Raw genomic sequence first — 22,609 nt, 5'->3', positions numbered from 1 at the left:
TGAATGTCACTTTTGATATTTTAGCCGTTCGACAATGTGATATAGGCCCAAGTGACACAGCACTTTTTTGAATGTTACCCAATGAAGTGTAAGGGCAGGAAAACAGCCCATATTGTCCAGTAGGCGGGAATACAGCAGAAACTATTGGAGTTCTTTCTCTGACGGTTACTATGGCTGGTGTTGGTGAAGGTGTGCACTTTTGCGACAGCGTTGGGGCATTCTGGAGTCCAGGATCATGGTTGGACTCCTAGTTAAAAACCATGATGACTGTCTGCTGCAAGGAGGTTTCCAGGACTCAGAGTGTAAGGTGGAGGCCTGGAACTGGCTGGCCAGAGAACTCACCCCTGCACAGGTGAGCAGTGCCGTCACCACCATGATGACCTGAAACTACAAAAGAGGGGACTCTTGGACACCTGGGTTCATGAACCTCAGCCAGGGAATGCCCCACAGGTATGTAAGTAATTTTACCTCTGTTATAACAATATGCAATCTGAATGTCTGCAAAGCTGGTATGCATAATGGTGCGCTTCTCTCCCAACAGCTGCAACTGAGTGGGCTTACAATGTTGAATTGCATGCCGGGTATTTGGCCAGGTTGCACCATGAGTGGGGCGAGTATGGCTGTATTATGCTAACTGTAGTGAAATAAGCAAGAAAGAGTAAAGTATTAAAGGTAAAGTGTGGAATTGTAGATGTATTGCAAGAAATGAATAATACCAACTGTAGTGCAATAAAAACATGAAACAATACCAGTAACTGCATTAAAGTATACACAATAAAGTCTGTAGTGCAATAAATGTGGAATTAGAGCTGTATTGCAAGAAATGGATAATACCAACTGTTGTGCAACAAAATATGAAAGCATCGGAGACCATCCAGGTGCAATTAACCATAGGTAAAACTGCCCTACAGTTTGTAACATGCTACAGACCACCTTCTCAAACTCAGGAAACCCACACAGCCTTCCTGAAGACACTGGAGAGTATGAATGTCTCTCCAAACACCATCATATTGGGTGACTTCAACTACCCAAACATAGACTGGGAACATTACTCAAGCCCCAACACCCTAGCCCAAAGGTTCCTTGAGTTCATAACTCAAATGCTATGGAACAACTAGTCACCATTCCCACAAGAGGAGAAAATATACTAGACCTGATCATCGCAAACATAGGGACAAAATGCTCCACACCAGAAGTATATCCCTCATTGGTGAGATCAGACCATAAATTAATCTCACTGGAGATCCACATCCCACCCCCACCCCCAGCAAAAAAGACCACAGTGAAGAACTTCTCAAAAGCAAACTTCACACTTCTTAAGACTGGAGTGGTATCCTTCAAGGCCCCCGAGCCAGTGGAAACCACAACCCACGCTGCTGAAACCCTTACAAATGCCTTCTACGAGCACCTCCAGGAATGTATGGATCAAGCAATCCCTAATAAAATCAAGACCCTTTCCACCAAAGGCAGGCCCGGTCTGGTGGACCCCAGCCATAAACAAACTCTACAACAAGAGGAGAAAGCTACTACATGACAGAGCAAAATCCCTAAAAGGGAAGGCATCTGATCAATACTAGCAAAAAACTACGATCACTCATAAAATCATCCAAGGCCAACTTTGAGAGAAAAATTGCTAATGACACAAAAGACAATCATAAAGCCTTCTTTAGCTATGTTAGAAACCTGGGTGGAAACTCCCAGATATGCTCAGAATTAGTCCAAAATGATAAAAAAAATCACTGAACCCACAGACATTGCCAACATACTGGCAGACAGGTTCAGTGCAAATTCTCCTCCCTCCCCAAAAGGAGAAATATCTATCCCACCAGAGTCTAACCTCCCAAACATCTCAGATGCCCAGGTGAGAGCTGCTCTCTCTAAAGCAAAAAACACAGTATCAATGGGACCGGACGGTGTCCCCGGCTGTGTGCTACACAAACTCAATGAGGAACTAAACCCACACATAAGGCTGCTGTTTAATCTTAGCCTTACTACAGGATCATTACCCAAAGAATGGCGTACGGCAACTGTGGTCCCACTCCACAAAGGTGGTGCTTCTACGGGCCCTGGAAATTACCACCCCATAAGCTTGACGAGCCTTGTCTGCAAAGCTATGGAGAGGATCATAATGGAACTCATAAATAAAGACATTGGGGACCTACAGACACTGGATCCTACCCAATTTGGCTTTGTCAAGGGCAGATCCTACCTCTTGAACTTGGTCGACTTTTTCGAAACAGTCACTAAGGCCATTGATGAGGGTAAGGCAGTTCACACAGCCTACCTTGACCTAGCAAAAGCGTTCGACACAATACCCCACTCGGGCATCATAGAAAAGCTCACCAGCTTAGATGTAAACCCATATGTCACAAGATGGGTTGCAAACTGGCTCAAGGACAGAAAACACAGGGTTAGAGTTGCTGGTGCCATGTCAGACTCTAAGCCGGTCACGAGCGGTGTCCCACAGGGCTCAGTCCTGGGCCCCCTCTTGTTCAGCATTTATTTTTCTGAAGTGCAGGCAAACATAGGGGATTGTGGCTGACAAAATTTGCAGATGACTGCAAACTGGGCACCATAATTGACACTCCATCAGACACAGGCATCCTCCAGAGAGGTCTCATAGAAATGGATAACTGGTGCCAGAGCCATGGCCTTAAGCTAAATGCCAAAAAATGTATAGTCATACCCATTGGGAAAAACAAGGTAACCCCTAATTACCACATAGGTGGTAATCCATTAAACACGGAAGAAGTTATCAGGGACCTGGGGACCCAAGTTGACAGTAACCTCTCTTTTGACACTCACATTGCCAAAGTGGTTAGGAAGACCTTCTACATTGCCCACCTGATCATGAAGGGATTCACATCCAGATCAGGAGAGGTCATTGTACCCTGTACTCTTCACTTATCAGACCAATGATTGAGTACAACGCCCCATTCGGAATGTACCTTACCCGACACCTGCAGCAGTTGGAAAGACCCTAAAAGTTCCTCACCAAAAGGATAAAGGGGCTCAAACATATGTCATACGATGCCCAACTGAAGAAACTCCAGCTCTATTCAGTCGCATACCGTCTGCTCAGAGGTGATCTGTGCCTGACATACAAGGCCATGTCCAACCCGAATTAATGGACATGCTCCACCTCAAAAAATCCAAATCCACCAGAGCCACGAGAGCAAGAGACTTAAACCTCAACACGGATATAAATAGGACGTGCTGGAGGGACAGATTCATCACCCAGAGACTGCCTACACTATGGAACAGAATCCCAGTCCATGTGAGGCAGAGCCCCTCACTGACTCTGTTCAAGAGAAATCTTGAAGAGTGGATGGGAGATCGTAGGTTTACCCCGGGAATCATCTCTGTATCACTGCTGGACAGAGGCACAGCAAACTAATGGGTATAGTGTTCTCATCCTAAGGGGTGGTGAAAGCCACACACACTCTGGCTAGGCTTATAAATGCCCTAGAGCAGATAGCCTAGTATGAACCTATGAACAAGGAAAATGGTGTACTTCAGGATGGTCTTGTAACCATTGCAGTAGAGCTGTATGCAGTCAGGCTGTAAGGTAAGTTGCTGCAGTCAAGTATAATACTGTCATAGCTGTAGAATCCAAATTGTATTGATTAATTCATAGTACTGTTCAAGGCTGTCTCTAGGCCAATATTGTTCACACTGTCATCCACAGACAGCAGGTAATAAAGGTATATGGGTGAGATAGCCCACTCCAGGAGCTAGGAGCTGATACTATTTGTTGACTTCACAGATGTTTCAAACCACTAACAATAAATTGTGTACACCAGCATTGTTTATACTGATATACACTTGCCTATCTGCATTATGTTTGTATTTCATGCATGTGTGTTTTACTGTCACAGTATAACACTGGAATAGTATTACCAGGTCATATTTTAATTCCAGGTGTGTTCTATGGAAATATCAGTCAGCCAGTAATCAGCAGTGACTCAGTTTGTTAAATGCTCTGTATATAGTACATTTTGCTGTACAAAGACCAAGGTTTGAATCCAGTGCTATGTAGCACTAAATATTACAGTAGCAGTCACGTAATGCTTACAAATTCTCTCTCCACAGGAACTACAGGTAAATGGGTGAGGTAGCCCATATGAGTAGATAATTGTGTGTTTAGATATCACAGACTGTTAAAATAATTAGTAAGAAAGTGTTCATCAGCAATGTTCAGCCAAAAATAAAATGTGTAATGCTGGTCTGTCTGTATGCCTGGAGTGTCTGTTAAAAGCTGCTGCAGTCAATTAATACATCCTATGCACGTCCCCTGCATTCACTGCTATTGGATTCTATTCCCATGCCTGCCAACCAAGGCATGGCAGCTGTTTAGTGTTGATATTGTACACGTACATGGCTTGTGTCACAATTTTACATTATATAATAGTGTGTAATCCATCTGTCACAGGATTGCCATGGAAATTGCCTAGATTGCACATTATCACCAAATCAGCCCACAGAACACCTTGGTAGTTATAGGTCCACCTGGTGTGCAAGTGTTCTGTGTAGTTGTGTACCCACAGTTGCTAGAGCTAGGGACAATGTGTCCCATGCAAACAGCTTGAGAGGTATATATGTGCAACATCAGCTATAGGAGACTTGTAGTCAACTGTACACAAGATACAGACCCGTAGAGAAGATACTAGTGCTGTCAAAGAACTAACCAGAAATGTTAGTAATGGAATGTTTTTCTCTCTCCTCTCCCCTAATCTTCATTTATTCTTATGGTTATTCATTGGTTATGGTTTACTATGAACATATGTTGTTACAACTGTATTTTGGGACATGTATTTTATTGTTTTGTTTTATAATGGCTGCATATGAACATATATTGTTATATTACCTAGTTTGTTGGCATTATGCTGCAACTGTTACTGGCATGCTAACATACTGAGTGTTCCGTTATTTATTGTTGTGTCTCACATAATATGCATAAATACGTAATTGGGTTATTTCCCATGTGCGGCCATGCTGTTACGACTAACAATGATTTGCTCTCAACTAACCTATATTTATTTTTATACCTCCATTACTACAGCACATCAGGGTAGGCCATTTCCAGGTGATCCACCTAGACAGCCTCAACGGGGCGTGGCACTGGGTCCTAGCACATCTGGGACTCAGATCAGTGGTGCCCCCTGCACCACCTGCGGTGTTGGGTAGGACTGCCTGAGGGGATGGAGGCCCAGCCTCCCCCAGGGAATGGTGGTGGTGGGGCTTTTCACCCAGGCTGAACTCCTGGTCATGGTGCACAGGATTGTTCCTCGCCCTGCACCCAGCCTCCAGCACAACCACCCCCAGGGCAGTGAAACTGCATTGTTGACTGTCCAATAGATGGGGACATGCGTTATGCTGCTGCCCTTTGGAGGCACATGCGACTTGGATTCCACAATACCCTCCCCATCCAAGGTGTTTACTCACCTCATGTGTTACACACCGCCCATCTACTGTCTTGTCTGTCTGCAAATGCATCCTCTCATATCCAGCTTACCTCCCCACATGTACCCAAATCCCTTCCCCCGACATTCCACTCTCACCTAAAAAAAAAGGGGGGGGGACACATCTCCCCCAAAATATCACCCCCATACCTAGCTGTCCACTGGACACAAGTAATTTGGTCCAATTGGCTTTAGTACATAGTTATGTTGTCCTCACCCCTCTCTCTGGGGTTTGAGAGTTCAAATTCACCTACAAAATGCATCAAAGTGCACAGCTGTTGCTGTATAAAAAAATGGATAGCAATGATTCTTTCCTGCACATTCCTACATGCCTTTCACTATGTTTTTCCCCCTACTTGCCCCCATTTCACCACTTTCCTATCTCCCCTTTTTTTCTTTTCTTTGTATTTTTTAGGACGTAGCTGAGAGGTACACCATGCAGCTTCTCTTAGCTCAGCTAAACAGAGCTCTAATGAGTATATGTGTTTATAGCATTGTAAGTCACATGTGCAAAATAAACACCTCTGCCATGTTTCGAACACAAGCTCATCACAGCTGCAGCACACTGCATTAACCCACCTTCCACACAGATCTTAATCTACACACAGTGATTGCCACTTAGTCATTGGGGGTATTTCAGCTGAGCTGTGTGTCGCACCACACTGTGCAAACTGGAATTAAAAACAATGGGAAAAATGGGTGTGTAATCCCAAATTAGGCACTGGAGACCAGCAGTTACAACACACAAGTAATTTACTGTTCAAACACAGCAAAAGGAACACACATCCACATACAACATAAACGCTGATAAAAACACTTCCCCTTACATATTCATCTCCTAGAACTTCATCAGATGGCCCATCTGATGAAGTTCTAGAGACGAAAATGTAAGGGGAAGTGTTTTTATTAGCATTTATGTTATTTGTCGATGTGTACTCCATTTGGTGTGTTTGAACAATAAATTACTTGTACATTAGAACTATTAGTCTCCAGTGCCTAATTTTGGATTATTAGTTATGTTTTGAGCACTTTAACCACATCTTTGCTGTTTAAAAATGGGAGTGTACCTTGGACTTAGTGCAACAATACACCACTAGACAGCCAAAGGCATAAAAATGAATGTAAGTGGGGCCTGTGAGAGCAGATAAATGTGCCCTTATAGCAGCAACCTGTAGAAAGACACCTGCTAAGGCATTCTTGGCAAAATACATATTCAACTGAGGCTCTGGTACAGAAATACGTCCATATAAAGTGGATATAGAAAATGTTTGTCACAGTCTGATTGTGTACATATACATCTTCTAAATACACCTGCTATAGCCGGGACTCGGGTCAGTCTGTTGCCTTGCATGCAGTACATTTTGCTGCACACAGTCCTGAGTACAAATTCAGTCTTCTGTTGCACTTCAATTACATTAATGAGAAGACAAAGTAACGACTGAGTCATGAAATCTTCATCCAGACAGGTTGCTGCTAATTAATGAACTAGTATCCAGTGTTTCAAGTCATGTATAGGATAAGCATACCCCACCTACTACTCTTGTTATTGGAACTGTTGCATAACAGATGCACCTTAATCACATGCTTCAATTAGACTAAAGCATACCCTTACCCTGGCTCTGCTGTAACACTAGGGCTGACAGGTGCCACAGTTAGATTAACGTCTTGTTGTCCTCTGTGTTCACACTCCCCCACCCCCCCAGGTGTTCTAGGCTGCTGCAGCAGTAGCAGATGCAGCCTGTAGCACACACATCTCTATGTAAAGGTAGCTACTACAGACTTACCATACCTCCCGAGCACAAAGAATCTGGACACAGCCATACTTAATGTGGTGGACTAAGGTCCAGAGATTGGGAGATGTTTTACAGTTTGTCCGTATATTGATAGGTTACTACAATAACATCTGTTGCATTAGCATGCATATTCAGAGGGGTATGAAGTCTGGCACTCAAATGCGTCTCCTATTACTGACCTCAATCCACAATGTTTGCTAGTGAATTGCAAGATAGGACACTGACCACACGAGGCAAAGCTGTGGACATACTGCATAAATCTCTACAGTTGACAGTTATGGTACCTACCCCTCTGTGATACTGTAGTCTCCACATCTTAGGAATGTCCATCTTAACAGTTAAGGGCCCAGGTCTACATGAAGGACATATATTGCACTGTGACGGTGTGTTATTGGCTAATGATAGTGCAGTTCAGCTGTTTGGGCTGCATTACCACAGCAGAGCCACAGATTGGTGAAGAGGCAATTACCTGCTAATGAGCAGTACCTTAAAAAGGCAAGCAGCTGGTTATGGGGAACAAGTCAGTATGAGACTTGCCTCACACAGAGAGCAGTTTGAAAAGATTACCGGAAGCAAAGCTCAACAAAGGAATACTACACTCCACCATGTACAGTGGATATAAAAAGTGTACACACCCCTGTTAAAATGCCTGTTTTTATATATATATATATATATATATATAGAGACCACAATAAATCATTTCAAAACTTCTTCCACCTTTAATGTGACCTATAATCTGTACAATTTAATTGAAAAACAAACATGGTAGGGTTAAAATATAAAAAATAAACAAACATACAATATGCTGGTTGCACATGGACGCACACCCTTAAAATACTTTGTTGAAGCACCTTCTGATTTAATTACAGCATTCAGTCTTCTTGGGTAGGAGTCTATCAGCATGGCACATCTTGACTTGGCAATATTTGCCCACTCTTCCTTACAAAAGCACTCCAAATCTGTCAGATTGCAAGGGCATCTCTTGCGCACACCCCTCTTCAGGTCACCCCATAGATTTTCTATTGGATTTAGGTCTGGGCTCTGGCTGGGCCATTCCAAAACTTTAATTTTCTTCTGGTGAAGCCATTCTTTTGTTGATTTGGATGCATAATTGGGGTCGTTGTGTTGAAAGGTGAAATTCCTTTTCATCTTTCTAGCAGATGCCTGAAGATTTTGGGCCAAAAGTGACTGGTATTTGGAACTGTTCATAATTCCCTCCACCTTGACTAAATCCCCAGTTCCAGCTGAAGAAAAGCAACCCCAAAGCATGATACTGCCACCACCATGGTTTACCATGGGGGATGCTGTTCGTTTGGTGATGCAAAGTGTTGTTTTGCACTATACCTTTTGGAATAGTGGCCAAAAAGTTCAACCCTGGTCTCATCAGACCATAACACATTTTCCCACATGCTTTTGTGAGACTATGTATTGTTTTGCAAATTTTAGCCAGGCCTGGATGTTTTTCTGTGTAAGAAAAGGCTTCCGTCTTGCTACCCTACCCTAGACATATGTGGAATATGGAAGATTGTTGTCACATGTAGTACATAACCCATACTTCACAGAAATTCCTGCAGCTCCTTCAGTGTTACTGTAGGTCTCTTGGCAGCCTCCCTGACAGTTTTTGTCTTCTTTTCATCAATTTTGGAGGGACGTCCAGTTCTTTGCAATGTCACTGTTGTACTATATTTTCTCCACATATTGATGGCTGTGTTCCATGGTATATCCAATGCTGTGGAAATTTTTTTGTAACCTTCTCCAGATACCTTTCAACAATTCGATCCCTTTGATGCTTTGAAAGCAGTCTGTGAACCATGGCTTTTGCTGTAGCAGGCAACTGAGTAAATGTCAGGAAAATCCTACTAGGACAGCTGAACTTTATTTGGTGTTAATCAGAGTCTCTTCAATTGATGGCAGGTGTGTACCCAAGAAGATTGAATGCTGTAATTAAAACAAAAGGTGCTTCAAAGTATTAGTTTAAGGGTGTGCATACTTATGCAACCAGCTTATTGTATGTTTTTTTATTTTTTATATTTTCCCCTAACAGATTTGTTTTCAATTGAATGGTACAGGTTATAGGTCACTTTAAAGGTGGGAAATGTTTTGAAGAGATTTATTGTGGCCTCATTTTTTTATATCACAAAAACCTGGCATTTTGACATGGGTGTGTACACTTTATATCCACTGCCTGTAACTGCTTTCTCCATATAACAGGATGCAGATGGGAGGATGGAGGTATTGGGGGGGGGGAGGTGACAGCAGCAAGCATGTCTTACATGTATGGTAATCACATGTCATTGATACTCCACTGTCCTACACCTACAGCCATGCCTCTCAAATGTACCCGATTTCCATTCACATCTTAGCTCTGTCCCTCTTATTCCCACCTACAATGGTTGGTTGTTGTAGGGGAGCTAGTGAATGACAAGTAAAACATACAAGAGGTAAGGGTGTATACTCCTGCGATGTACACTAATTCACCTCCTCTCGGTCAATGTCTAACATTTTAAGAGAGTCCCTGATTGCCCGGATGTACTCTGTCTAAATCCATGATCCTGTTTACATTACTCTCTGTCTGTCTGGCTGACAGCTATGCCTAACAGAGCTGTCAACCTATTACAGCAAGATATCTGAACAAAGCCAAAATGAACGGAGGGACAAAAGCCCAAAATTATGGAAACTATTGCTCGTACAAAGTAAGAAAGTGAATAGAATAACAGATATTACAGTAACAACTGTTTTGAAGGGTATGACGTCTTAAAGCTAGCTGTCTGTCTATTTTCTGACATTGACCATAAATTATTGGCCAACCTTTTGTCAGATATCCACAATGTTTGTTGGTGTCTTTCGGCTTTTCCCAGTTAGGGGTCGCCACAGCGGAACTCCAGTCCGCTAATGATTGGCAGTTGATTTTTACGTACAGGCCTGACGCACAACCTTCAACGAAGGTACGCCCATTCACACATGTCTCCACACAGAAGACGCTCTAGCTGAGAATCGGACAGCATCTTACTGAGGCAACAACGCTACCGCAGTAGCACCACCACGGTCAGATTGTGCAGAAATGACCAAAACTATGAGGCAAACATCTGTATAGTTGAGAGATATGATGCCTACAGGGAACATATACTACAGAGGTCTGCATTTTTTCTGTCGTTGTGGCACACTGGTGTTGGTCTGTCCCCATATAGTGGTTGTAATATCACTGGTATTTGTCTGGTAGTGGCCATTTGACATATTGGTGGGAGTTTGCCCATAGGGAACACACCGCAGTAGACTGCAGTGCTGCGTGTACCTGGCCCTGTAACGTGTTCCCCTTTTGTCGTCTTTCAGGAACCATGTACTGCAGAAGACATGCCCCCTCCTCAGATGTAGAAAAAGGTATACTAGTGGATGGACTGAGACAGCACCTCCAGATCTTGTCGCACAGGGGAAACAATCGGGAACAGCAGACAGTATTGTAGGTAGACCTTGTGTGGGATGTCAAATTGGCAAACAGGACAGGACCTATGAGCTTGTCCAACATCAGGCCACAGACATGCTGGATGGCAAAGGGCAGCTGAAATTGCCGGATATCGTGCTGTCACCAGTGGAGGGCCTGCTATGCAACAACCACTCCAAGCCACAGAGGAAGTCCGGACAAACCTAGGAACACACAATAGCTCCCAGGCATCCATCACAGCATACATCGTGGAGGTGGGTACCAGTGTCCACAGCAGAGGAGCACTAAGTAAGCATACTGTGTTCACCAGTATAAAATAGTGCATCAGGCATTATGTCAGGCTGTACAAGGGTGTCAGGTCTATCTGCATTGGGGGGGCGGGGGGTTTACACTCAAGTTGGGCACGCATACTCAAGGTCAGCAATACAGCCAGTAGCTACTGTACATGTGGATATATGGACATATGACCTTGTGCTGCAACATTTGGTTGTGCTGACAATAAATCTCCCTCACCTTTTCATAGGTCCACAGGGCCTATGGTCCTGTACCTGGTAAGTGTGATATTTCTTTTATGGATCATGTATACCCTATGAAAGTTAAGGGCTCCCATATTGCCCTATGTACAAATGTGGTGATTAACCAGAGTAGAATATTTGTATGTTCCATTCTGGAACAGTTAACTATGGTTCATAGACTGGGTAATAGTTATGAGTGGCTACACAGCCTGGTATACATGTGACAATTACTCCCAGATACCCATTCAAACACGAGAGAGATGGTACACACCTGAGGCAGTGACAGGAGTACTGGCATAGCATTCTCAAGATAGGTGTACTGGGTTGCATGTGTACTTCTATCATGTATAGTGTTGTACTGCATACCTTACGGGCAGATTGCACTGGCAACTTTAACTGGATGTGGCTGAAGTGCACGTTATAAACAGCTCTACTTGTCTGTGTATGTTGATGTGAGATTGTCTGTTGTACATGGGAGCGGAGATGAGATGCGAGACTGGTAATACAGTTGTGGATCTTCATTTGTACAAGTCTGTGTGGTGTACAATACATAAAAGTGCAGGTAGTAAAGTACTGCTTTTGTCTTGGTTTTCACAGGTGACCAGGGGATTGGAGTCTGTCCCCCTCACAATCTGATGTCAGTGTCTGACTAATGATGATGGTGGCCATAGTGAGGCACAGGTGGGTTGTTGGGGGCTGAATCTGTCTCACAGGTTGACATCACTCTTCTGTCCCCATTATCACTGCACACAGTATGCCCACACATAGCCTGTCCCCCTGAGACCACAGATAGGACAGTTAGAGGGTGGTGACTCTGAACAAGGCAGTGTTGCAACTATGTGGTCACTGAGTGTACACAATGTCCATAGCCAAACAGCTGGTGAGGTCCCACACAGGCGGATTGACAGGAGTGCTTGTAGGACGACTGCTGTCCATCCACCACCTATTGCAGGTGTCACATCACAGGTCACACTGCACATTTCGGGCCATCAGAGGCACATTCTGAATGGAACACCAGACGGAAGCTTAGGATTATGGATGTCGCACAGTCTGACATCAGTCACTGCCTCCACCGCATTGGGGATACCCTGGATCAGTTCAGAAGTGGAGAGACAGTGGGCTGAAACACCTAGTTGGAGGTGGGTGTCAGACCCGTGGACATAGGTCAACAGCACCATCTGCTGAGTGTTCATGTGGCTGTGCACAGTCACTCATTTTATGGCAGTACCTCCAGCGCTACAGCGGGAGGTGTGCTATCCACACCAGTGTAGCAAGCCATGGGCAGTCCCGTGAGGGACAGCCCCAGCAGTTACCATCAGGAAGTAGCACCACATCTGACCTTGGGCATAGCCAGTTCTGGTATTCATGGCCAGAGACAGTGAACTGTCTACCATGTACAGTCCACAGCTGTCCAACACACACCCATGTAGGGCTACCACTGGGCTTGACTGTGTACATGCAGACACCAAGACACCACTGTTACATTAAGTTCACTAACAGACACACACGGCACCTCTTCATAGCCCATCCAACCCAGACCTCTTCCTGACTCTCAAACATGCTGTCAACTGTTTGGCACAGCCTAGGCCTCCAGCATCCCCACACCGCACCCTTTGGAAGTGACGATACCTGTGCCAAATCCCAGTCATCAATACAGAGAAATGCTTGTGTGTGACTGATGCAGAGTATATATTACTTGAAATGATTGTGTGTGACTGATGCAGAGTATATATTACTTGACATGTACTTACGTTGTGCAGTATTATTCTGCCATACCACTTGTGGGCCACAACAGATACTGTATATCCATACTGTATATCGACATGTGTCATGACTACACATCACACTCTCTCTGTTGCATGATGTTAGACTGGCCGCAGTGTTACAGAATGCCTTGTGTGTCACAGACCTCTGTTTCTGTTCTAGGAGACAGAGGGGATAAACTATGGACACAGAGGCAATACAGAAGCACAGGATGGCATGACAGCACAACAGACATATGACATCAGCAAGGTATGGCAGCATACATGCATGGCTCCCAAGGTGCATGTGTGTGTAGAACATTCTATCAGGGGCAATGGAGGCAGTCAACATAATCATGCTTTTATACTTTGTGATAAGGTCTACTACCCTTGCTACTTGTCACCTGGAATTTCTGAACTTAGAAATCTAGAACATGTGCCAATGGAAGTTGTTACATCTACATAAATCCAGTGTCTAGGTTAGACAGGTGACAAACATCGGTTATGATCAAGTAGAGGAAGGCAATTTAGAGGCCAGCAGCTAGTCACAGGGCCATAAAATGCATAACCATTGCATGGAGATAGCCCATATGTACATGCCTGTAGTGCTTCAAGGGGGTAGATAGATACATACATCTACACACATTTTATATATATATATATATATATATATATATATATATATACATATATATACATACACACACACACACACACACACACATAACATACATACATACACACACAATAGATATCTATACAGTCAGCTGATGTGAAATTAGAACCCCCCCCCACCTGTCTACTGTTAAGACACTATAGCTCGCAGTACTTATTGCATGCAACACAGGGCTTATGTAATACTAGACTGCCTGCCAGAACTCAAGGTGGATCACAACAGCATGCCTTGTAGAGTGGGCAAATATTGCCAAGTCAAGATGTGCCATGCTCAGACTCCTACCCAAGACGACTGAATGCTATAATTAAATCAAAAGGTGCTTCAAAGTATTTGTTTAAGGGTGTGCACACTTATGCAACCAGCACATTGTACGTGGTTTTATATTTTTCCCCCCAACAGATTTTTCAATTGAATTGGACAGGTTATAGGTAGCATTAAATGATTTATTATGGCCTCTTTTATATCAGAAAAACCTGGCATTTTAACAGGTGTGTAAAGTTTTTATATCCACTGTATGTGTACATATATAATTGTGCATAACAGGGATGTCTCTGTAAATGTTGCTGTTTGTGCATGTTAGGTAGACTTAATTGGAGAGTTTATGTATCATTGTAATTTACATAGCTATATATATATATATATATATATATATATATACACACACATACATTGGCATACGCGATACATACTGATAGATACACTAATCATGTGAGGAGACAAACAAGTGTACAAAGCTGCCTGTACATAGCCATACTTCCACATAGCAGGTCTTTGAGAGGAAGAGGCAACAGACTTGCACTTAAATTAGCCAAGTATAGGAGCATGCCCCAGTGGGACTGTCAATACATACAAGGTGATGCCAGGACAGAGCTACCTGTACTTCAGTCCAGGTTTGTGTGCTGTGGCACCTGTTTTCACAGTACACTTCCCTGAAATTGTCCAAGGAATTTCCTGGCTACATAATGCAACACCACACACGGTGATAATCTGCATACCTCTCACTGCACATGTTTTTGCAGAATGTCCAGCATTTTCCCGGATATGTCTGGTCTGTTCCTAATACATTTGTGGTGTTCCAGTATAATATTGTACAATGTAATCACTGCATTGTATTAACTACTGATAAAGTTGCCAGTCTTTACATCCTGCAGGAATTCTGTTCTGTTGCCTGCAAAATGCAATGACTGGAGCTAGGCACTTTGGCTTATCTACTGCGCCCAGAGTATTCACAAAGGGCAGTGCAGAGAACTGATGGCGCATGCAGCCTGCTTTGAAACGTAGGTATCTTCTGCAAGATTCCCCGATTGGGATATGCGGGTATGCTTCCTTTAAATTTAGTGCTGCCAACCAGACATCTTTGCTTAGCATAGGAAGCAACTGGTGAAGTCAGCATCTTGAATTTTGGAATCACCAAAAAAGGCATTTACAGTAGGCAGGTCCAGGATAGGACACCATGAATTGTTTTTTCTGGGCACCAGGAAAAACCTAGAGTAGAAACCTTGTCCCTTTCTCTCTTCTGGTACCAATTGAATAGCCCCTATGCTTGAGAGAGTACTTGTTTTTGTGCCTCTGCCCACTGCTTTGGAGGTAGATCCGGACAACCGCTTGGAGTTGACGTGTGGAAGTGAAATCTCTGTAGGGGAGCAGTCAGTTGAGAAGTGCTTTTTTAAAAAAGTCAGAGTTTACCATGGGGGGGGGGGGGGGGGTGTTACTACTCCCAAATTTGGAATTGAAGGCCCCCCACTGCTTATTCCTGTGCATCCCCTGGGACTGAAGCGTGGGTGCTCTGCTGGATCTGGGTTTGGACTGAAGGTCCAGAAGAGGCAGGAAAGGACCAATTCTTAGAAGGCCAATGCCTACTAAATCTTGGCAGCTGTACTTGTAAAAAGTTTGCATAGATTTAGCTTTTTTCCTTTATCTTTTTAAGAATTTCTGCCTTGCTGCCAAACAGGTGGCCCTGATTTAAAGGAGCATCCAGTAATTTTGCTTTAACAATCTGGCAAGGATTGCTCCTTAAGCCAAGCATGCCTTCCAAGTAGAGACAGTTACCACAGCCCTGCAAAATGCCTACAGTTGATCAAAACCACATTGCAATGTATGTTTACCAACTTGCTCAGCAGAATGCATAAAATCCTGTAAATCCTTATTTTCAGCAAAATAAGGAATCATTTTCTGTTTAAGCAATCCAATAATATGCAGCTGATACTTCATATGAAACTGGCAACTCAAGGCCCTAATGGCCAAAGTTGCAGAAGTGTATACCTTCTTACCCCATCTATCCAGCACCCTGGAGTGTCCATCAGAGGGGTAGAGATTTTTGGCAGTAGTAGCTTTAATGCTCTTGGGTCCCTGTAAAATGGTTTCAGGAACCACAGTAGGAGTTTTGAAAAGAAACCAGAGAGAGTCTGGAACCCTGTAATATCCATCAGGTTTTCTGGAAGTAGGAGGTAGAGAGTCAGGGGCCATACTAGATTCTGAAAAGGCATCAATGTTCAGTGCAGGAGGTATAGCTATAGGCCTGTGCTGGGGCAGGCGTAAGAAATCCCCAAGCCAGAGAAATCCTGACTTTCCCAATGAAAAGCTCCCTGAGAGTATATAAGGACTCGCCAAAATAAATCCTCTGGGGGAAAGGGGGGAAAGCAGAGAGAATAGAGTCCTCCGCATCAGAATCCTCATAAGTAGATAAGGGTAAATCTTGATCAGAGGAAACAAATTTCAGAATCATGGTCAGAAATAAGCAAACTCAGTCCTAGGTCTTAGAGGGGGAAGGTTGGCTTCCCCTGATTAAAGTAATAAGGTCTTCAGCCATTTTTTCTTTAGGCAGAAGCCTGACCATGCCGTCTGGGCATCAATTTTCTAGGCATGGTTTGAGTTTTAGGCCTTGAAGATGGCACTGGTTTAATATGCAAGTCAGTAGGCCTGACTACACCCTCAGAAGCTGGTGCCTGCACAGCAGCTCCAGACCCATCCAAGGTAGAGACATCCATGGGTTTCACAGTTGAAGCATCTCACGGCATACCAGACTCTGAATAGGTCTCAGAGGCCTGCAAATCTGAAGTAGCATCAGGGGTTGCAAAAGCATCTCAGAGTACCGACGAAATGGGAGGCCTCTGTCTTTATCTTTGTTTTTTCAGAATGTCGGCAGTCTAATGGCTTAGCGAAGACTTATCAGGATAATTGAACAGAGCACCAAAAAATTTAGAAATGCAGATGTACGGACTACAGATTGTTTTGTGCCTTATTTAAACCACAAACTGACAGTTAGGTATGTAGTGGTCAGGACCTAGGCAAGGAATACAGTACAAATAAAAATCTGAGGCATTTGCTTTCCACAAGAAATGCAATTATTTACTTTTACGGACATCAGTTTAGAGCAAGAAAGTTTCCCCAATGGGGTACTTGGCTTTTAGTTGAAAATGTAGGCTCTGAAACTCGAGTCGGCCGACTGGCACTTGCAAACTGCTTCTGCTTTGGGCACCGCAAGAAAGGATGATGTAATGACATTGGCTGCATTTTTTATACCCCTGACGAAACAGACCGCGACAGACATAAGACCCAAGACTTTGTTAATCAGGCTGACTGAGGGCTACTGCAAGCAGATAACCCAAATGTAAATCTATAGCTCAGGGTGGACTGATACACACAGCGCATACGTGGTTAGGTACAGGTTTGTCTGGGCTGCTTATGTATGAGTAAGATGTCAGTGCCTTTGCTATGCATTCTCTTGGCCAACACCAGGGCATATTGGGCACACCTACATCCTACAAGGTCATCCTTGGGGATTTCCTCCTCGGAGTCCCCCTGTGGGCATGGCTGTGGGGACCTAGGTACTGGTGGGGGGGCTGTGTATCCCTTCCCTTTGCTGCTGCTGTTTCCATTGTGTAGCATGGCACATACCGTCAACATCTGTGCACATGTGGCTGTAGAGTACTGCAGGGATCCACCAGATATGTCAAGGCACCAGAACCATGACTTCAGCAGCCCAAACACACTGATGTTCCTAGCTTGTGCCTCATTATAGTTCTTCCGTGGGTATGTGCACATTTCTGATGGGTATCATCCATGGTTTCACTGTAGCCAGCATCCCCCAGTAAATGGCTATGTGGGATGTCCCCCCCCTAGCAAACATCTGGTACAGCTGTTAAGCGTGCCATATATGGAAGTAACTGCCAGGGCTGCCCACACATTCATGACAAAGCCCTGGGGAATGCATACAACTTGGCAGTTGGAGCAATACCCCTTTCATTTGACGTGGATTCTACCCTCCTCACTATGTGCCTTGATGTGTACATGAGTGCAATCTATGGCACCCAGTACCTCAGGGTAGTGTGCTACACAGTAGATGTGTTGCATACCGCTGGCCCTTCCCTCAGGGGTGAGAGGAAAATAAATGTGCTTACTGGCATGTGGCAGCAAAGCATCTAGGAATTGCAGTACCCTGGATGTTTATGCCTGTGAACCCCCTCCCCCCATCACATCCCCAGCTGGTCTCTGGAAAGTACCTGTAAGCTAGTACCTTAAGAGCTACACATACCCTCGTTGCCACTGGGATGGGCCCCCTCCCGTTGGCTCTAGATCAGAGTTGAGAGGAGGGTGTCAGAGCTGAGTTCTTCTAGCATGTCCCTGTCCACCTGTAGCACTTCTCCAGCTCATACAACCCCTGGAAAGTTACCCTGGCTGTGACCACTCAGTCTAGGCCTGTGGCAGTGAAGTGAAGCCATTATAGGTGCTGCAACAAGGTAGTAGAGGTGGTCTCCAAAAAAGTCCATTGGAAAGACTAGGACAAAAAGGGGGCAAAATACAGCTGAACTCTTACAATAGCCACGTAAAGAAAAACTGCTGAGGACTTTAAAACTTCTGTATTCTGCTGATACTGTAAGCACAAACGTTAGTGGACATGTCATTAGAATAAAGAACCAGAAGCTAAATCACATACAACCACCCAAGTCACAAATGTTATATACCAAATGTGGATTGTGTGAAAACTGGATGCCATATTGCTTTGGAAAGATGCCTTTATTATATGCACACTCCCTAACAAGGTTGTATTACCCCTACAGAAATGACAAATCAAATCTTGCTTTTGCAGGAATTGAATCACTTTACAGAAGATATCTGGGTTTACATGCACAAACCTATATGTCGAAGCTCCAGATGTCAAAACTTTGGATAGGACATTTCAGACCTCTCAGTGCTACCATGGGACAAAAAAGGGGGGGGGATTGTTTTGTGGTTTGACATACTTGCATTCGCAATTATGCAGTCACTATACTGCTGAACATTTTCCGGCTGACCAAATGCATGTATACAGATATCTGCATGATACAGGAACAGTCTTAGCCATAACTTAATCAAGTCTCAGTAATGTAACTTGAGATAGTTGCCTCCAGCACAAAAAAAGTTTATTCCTGTGCCATGCAGCTGGATTAATTTTCCAATACTGTCACTGCAGCATGGGGAGAGGGGTGCCAACCTTAGAATGAAAAAACAATGCCACGGAATAGCAGCTTAATGGGCATAAAAGCTCACAGCACTTCCTGAAGAGTTCCAGTGCCCTAACCCCAAATTACCTCCTCCGAAAGGGACCACTGGCTTAGTAGGGATAGCCCTGTTAAAGTGTAAATAAGGAATTTGCAATATGGCTGCACACTGAAAGCTTAATTTCAGGTGTGTGTGTGGGCAATCAAATTGTAACTGGGTAAATTTTAGTTACTGACTACTAAGTACACTGCTGGATGTCAAAATAAAGACCACACTGGCTGAGAAAACCCTGCAGCTGTTCAGCAAAAAAACAGTTAAGCTTCAGCTCTGGTACAAGAGATGGCTCCCAGTAATTAAAAGGGAAAAAAAGAAAATGTACTATATGGTGGATTAATTTAAAAAGAATTTATAAAGTCAAAAGGCTAGAAAATATATTTAGCTATTCAGATGAACTGATAAAACTGGAAAAAAAAACAGGTTGCAATGAAAAGGCTGGCAGAGTACAAGGCTTCAAGAACAGTATATATAAAAAAAAAGTCGGATTTTCTGCTGTACCAGCAACATAGGTAGGAACAAACTAGTACAAATAAGCAACCATTCCAGCAGAAAGTTGACACCGACAAAAATGAAGTACTAAATATTGGAAGATAGAATCATTCACTGTACACTAGGCAGAAAAAATGTAGCCCAATAATCAGGGAATGCTGACAGACTGTCAGATTCAAACTGCTGCACCCAGCTGCCAAGTATTTTTCCCTAATGCAGAACAGGTCAAAGACCCAATAAAGTTGGCTGCCAAAACAATACTAAAACAGAAATCAAAATAATTTAAGCAGGCTATTTGAAGTATGGAATACTGTAAAGAAATAAACTTGAAGGATCTTTAGAAAATGGAAATGTGGGAATACATGCAGAATAATGTTCAAGAGGAGTGAGGTTTAAGAACAGATTGTGCAGTGCGCTGAAACAGATTAAAAAGGAAAAAAAAGTGTGCCTAAACTGAAAAGTTGTTTGCAGATTTCCATTACTGTGTGCATTATGCCTTTAGTGTCAAGTGTAAAGCAGTAGAAATTTGTGGATACGTCTAAATTTCTGCACAGCATTAACTGTCTTGTTACAAGATAATGCTACGTTCTAGTGGCTAGAAGGAACAATACTGATGTGCTTGCCAACTATGTGGACGACCATGGGGCGTCTCAACTTTGCTAACCTTCAGGTTGGCAGCGAGCAGCACAACCAGCTGTAGTACTGGATTTTACTTACTAATGGAGATATTGGCAAATGGGCATACCTACATTAAACAAATCTCAGAAACTAATGTGAGGTAGTGCTAGGGGGAGTAGGGTTGTGCATATACAACATATGCCAGCAGAGTTAGCTGGGTTTTGTAAATAGTTATGTCATTTGATTATCAAACTGATTTGTAGATACTTGTGCTAAAAAATGTAAGTGGTTCCTGCTGGACAGAAAATGGACACGTCAGACTACTTAACTGTTGAAATACAGAATACTGGAGGGAAAAAAAGGTTAATCTCAGCTAACAAGAAAAATTAGCTGGAAGTTAAAAGATTTGGGTTTAGGCCCCAACAACTGTCACAGGTCTGAGGGCAGTCAAAGACTCAATGTGGCTGGGATCCTGCTCGGTTGTCCTCAGTGGTGAACTAATTGCTACCCTGGGGTGCCAGAGAATGGCTCGTTTGAGAGGATAGAGTGGAAACCAGTCAGGTGACCAGATGTTGTCACTATAGCACTGAAATTGTATTTGAATACTAGTGAGCTGCAAGGTGGACATTTTGGACCTGACAGACTCGCATGCATAGTAATCTTATCTTGCTTTAGTCAACTACAGAACAGCAATTATTCAGTCAGTTAGGAAAAATATCAGGAGATTAGCTAAATGTATCTATAGAGTTTATTTTATATTTCCAGTGACTGTAGTGTTTAATGTAAATACAGTACTTTATTACGTACATCTAAACCTTTCATTGTGGCTGGTCTTTTAGAAAATATTTAATGTTTTCAGAGTACTGCCATAGGTCACTGTGGCTCCACATTCCTGAAAGTCTTTGCGCTTGGTTAAACACTACAATTTGTGTAAGTATTACAAATTGGGTATGCTGGTAAGACCCTTAAAAGTAGCTGGCTTTGGGTTTTCTGGTGGCAGATCTACCTTGTAGTCTGGGTGGAGGTGGCAGCACTGGCAAGTTGTAAAACAGCCTTTCCCCAGGTGGGATGTGAGAATCAAATCTGTGAGAGACAGGTATTGAGGGAGCAATGATTTCAGAGAGTGGTGGAGGACTTTACTTGGAACATCTGGCTAAGGACTTGTCTCTATAGTTGTCAGTGGGCAGTCTATTTGGGGCCTGGAGAGAAAGCCCAGTCCCAAGACTAGTGTGTGCATTCCCTGTGTGCTCAGAGAACAACTTAGTACAGAGGACTGCTTCTGAAAATATGCACCTGTTTTTCAAAATGAATGTTTCCCACCTGTGTCAGTGGTGAGGACAGAAGCTCCTTGATCCTGGCCCAGGAGGGATATCACAGCTCTCCTCATAGAAAGACAAAGATGGTACTTGTGTCTAAGACAACTTACCTGGATTACCAAGCAAAGCAGACCAGATATATTTGCTTCCAGGCTAGAATATGCAACAGCAGACTATTACTGCAAAAAAGGATTAACCCTTGAAGCTAGTTTTAGAGAAAACATAACTCGTTTTGTTGGGGAAAGAGGCACTGCTAGTTGAATACACTCAAAACCCCGAAAACGCACTGTCAGCTTGAGATACACAGAATTCCAAATGTAGTCTCTCTAAATTTCTCCAAGTCTTTTAAAAGTTCGTGAAATTAGTATTGTTTCAATCTGATGCTAGACAAATGCTCTTCGTAGCACCTGTATTGTGCCCAGCAATTACTCTTTCTGCAATTTGTATGGAGTTACATGTATTGGTAATATCCAAACACAACCCCCCCCCCCCCCCGAGACAACACTGCTACCACCAATCTGTCTGGGTAGTCTTCCACATTGCCCTCGTTCTGCCTGCAAACTCAAGACTTTGCATCTCTATATGCAAGACATTAACCACTGGGTATAGCAATTTCAATGACCGATGTTAATCTTACCTTTTCAGACTACTATATCTGGTAGTCACACATCTATTTTTGAACTGCTGTAAAGAGCGATCACATATGATATAAACCAACATTTTCTACAATGTTTTGTGGTGCATGTTTCCAGAGATTGTCGCTTCATTATGTTTCAACAATCCACAATGCAACAGTATTAAAGTGTTTTATTCACTGGTTATTTCTTCCCACAATATTTACTTCCCTGGAGCAGTCTAGCAGGGCGACTGACATGATCCGAAGTGAATTTCCTATCTCCCCCCCCCCCCTCGCTAAAATTTTTGAATCACATTCTTGTCATAAACAAGGGTTTTCTTGATGCTGCAGCTTTTCTGCTTTAAAGGCTGCTTTCTGCACATTTATCAGGACCAAATGACATTC

The sequence above is a fragment of the Protopterus annectens genome, chromosome 7.part0, assembly GCF_019279795.1.
Source record: "Protopterus annectens isolate FY-2018-M chromosome 7.part0, PAN1.0, whole genome shotgun sequence".
In the NCBI taxonomy this organism is placed as follows: Eukaryota; Metazoa; Chordata; order Ceratodontiformes; family Protopteridae; genus Protopterus; species Protopterus annectens.
The sequence above is the reverse complement of the archived record's forward strand: the minus strand, read 5'-3'. Positions refer to the sequence as shown.